At 32.3% G+C, this 2,816-nt stretch overlaps 1 long non-coding RNA gene across 1 annotated transcript; it reads right to left on the reverse strand.

Annotated features, from left to right (window-relative positions):
- Positions 1-813: 813 nt before the first annotated feature.
- LOC132601613 (uncharacterized) lies at positions 814-1,548 on the reverse strand. Its single transcript, XR_009567565.1, has 2 exons — positions 1,435-1,548; positions 814-1,059 (listed from the first exon to the last, which is right to left on the reverse strand). It is a non-coding gene; the product is annotated as an uncharacterized LOC132601613 (long non-coding RNA).
- Between the last annotated feature and the right edge of the window lie 1,268 nt (positions 1,549-2,816).

Below are 2,816 nucleotides of genomic sequence, written 5' to 3' on the forward strand. Positions count from 1 at the left end.
CGTCAGGTTTCGATTCATCTCCTCGTGGCTGATTTTCAAGTTTGCTGTCAATTCTATTTATGGTGAGCATCACGACGACTGCCACCCGAAGACTTCTCTTATTAATCATGTCTTATTTCTATTTTGAGACATTGATTGAGACTTATTGTGTTATTCAGACTTGTAGTGTTTAGTAGAGCTCTTGCATGACCAGACCAGATGCTGGGTTTGGATTCTCATTACTTCTGCATTTATTTATATTATTATTGTGAGACTTATGTTATTCGATTTTCTTTCGCTTACTTGTGTTTTATGAATGTTGGGATAAGGGTTCACCGACTGACGAGGGAAAGGTAGGTGCCCGCACGACTTAGTGAAATTGGGTCGTGATAGCTTGGAATCATTATGAGATGCTTAAAAGAATAGTTCCTCAGCAAGATTGCCAAGTGCCGACCCGCATCCTTCAGATTTAGGATCGTGATGGATGAAGAACTAGTCTTTGATTAATATCGAAGGTCAATAACCTTCAAGAAGATAAGAAACTTTGAAAATAAAGATAAATCCTTTCTACCCACATGAAAAATAAAATATACACCTAATACTCATCATTTTTACCTTGATTTTTTTTTTTTATACAAAATCAAATATTTATTTCATTTTGGATTTTTGAGTGACTATATCAATGCTTATTTACTATATAGAAAGAGTGTATGAATATGACATAAGAATTTAAGTCATGATAAAAAATAAAATAAAAGAAGTAACATCTAGGTATGAAAAAAGGAAGTTACATATTTTCAAGCTAATAAAATAAATAAAAAAAAATGGACAAGATTCTCAATTAATATTTGAAGTCTTCATTATTTCCACTAATGAAAGGACATTGTGATAACATATTAATTTATACAAGTTTTCTAAAAACTCCAGTTGCACTTTTGCCGATAGCCTCCTCCTTCATATCACATTGGCAGTATCCATTGGCGCAATAGTAGATCATGCCATGTTGACAAGAATGGCGGCAATCCGCAACTGTTGTGCATGGTTCACCTATCAAAACTGAATCTCGTACACTCTGCAAGCCTATAAATAAATAAATAGAAGTCAAATTTTCATTCTAAAGTAGTACAATTATAACTAAAAATAGATAACATTTAACATAAAGATAGTTGTTATTGAATATAGAAATAGTTTTGCTAACATTTGATAGATTATATATTGAAATAATTAAAATAGGATTTTGATATGCCTTCTATTAAGGAAGTCTTTGAAATCAAAGGTTTTTAGGAATAATATTGTGTGAACATGAATTTATATTTCAAAATCTCCAACATTATCAATTCATATTATGAAATATTGTTAATTTGAGAACTAACTTGTGTCTTTAGACATAAAACAATATCTGCAATAATAGAATTTTCATTTTATTAAGATATTAAAAAAAATAAGTAGATATACCTATTGTAATAAGCATCATGAAAGCCAAGGAGAGAAAAGTGATGAATGTCTTTCTCATTGCTCCTTTGAAAAGTGTGCAATAAATCAATGACGATTCTATCTTCTAAATATCTATTCCCTTGCTTGCTAAATATAGTTTTTAGGACGCTCTTATTTCAGGTTATTAAAATCTAAAATAATTTTTAGAAGATTGGCAAGTAACTTATTAACAATTATTTTATGAAGTTATACATTAATTTTGTTTCTATAATAAGATACAACAACTTTCCTAGTAGTGATGTAGAAAGATTTAGTTATGATATAAATATAATCAATAAAAATCTTACCAAAGTAAAGGAAACGAAATAATGAAAACGTCAAAGATGTATAGCATAATGAGTTTCAATGTACAATGTATATCAACATGACCCTCAAGTTGTCACGATCCAAATATCACAATCGTGATGGCACCCACACTATACCCCCCCCCCCCCCGGGTGGGTCTACAATCCCCTTAATTCCAATTACTTAATAAAATTATGATTTAACATAAATAACAAGAACAATCATTAATAAGTCTAAGTCATAACATAAATACTAAATGTGCAGAAAAATACTAAGTCATAATACATCCCCAAGAACTAAAGTCACAGTACAAGAACGACTATCCCATACGATGTCTAAGAGTAGTACATAAGTCTGAACACATGAAATCATAGTCTAAAGAAATGAGTTGTAGACAATAATAAGATGGACTTCAGGACTGTAGACAGGCAGGTAGCTCACCCTCAGAATCTCAGCAGTAATAGCCTTAAGGCTAGAAGCGGGGTCTCAATGAAGGTCCTTTCTCAAACTCTGCCCTTAGAAAAATTGCAGCAAGAGTAGTATCAGTACACACATGCAATGGTAAGCATCATAGGCCGACTAAGATTAGTTCACGCATATGAAATTACAGAATCAACAAGTCAACATCTAGACAAACAATAAACATCAAGAGTTACAAATATCACATAATCAAGTAAAACCTTAGGTTAAGCTCCTACACCACAAGTATACCAAGTCTTCATTAATTTATCAATTAACCACAACATGAATTTGTTTCCTTCCTTCTCCGTTCAAGGACAAGCGATTATTTAACTGATATCTGATGTAATGACCCGTTCGTTCGTTATGTGTCTTTATCCATTTACCGTTGTTGACCTTTCCCTGAGTTCCGTTAGAGTGTTTTTGACCCGCAGAAATGGGCGACATGGTTTTCGAGATCATCGGATGAGTCCTAGTAAGATTTGAGGAATTTGGAACCTTAAAGTTAAGGAGGTTTGACCAATATTTAATTTTTTAGAAATTTCATCTATTCCATGAGGTTTGGAGGGTTGATTCTGATTTGGTGGGACATTTTATTT

The sequence above is a fragment of the Lycium barbarum genome, chromosome 1 (genome assembly GCF_019175385.1).
Source record: "Lycium barbarum isolate Lr01 chromosome 1, ASM1917538v2, whole genome shotgun sequence".
Classification (NCBI taxonomy): domain Eukaryota; kingdom Viridiplantae; phylum Streptophyta; class Magnoliopsida; order Solanales; family Solanaceae; genus Lycium; species Lycium barbarum.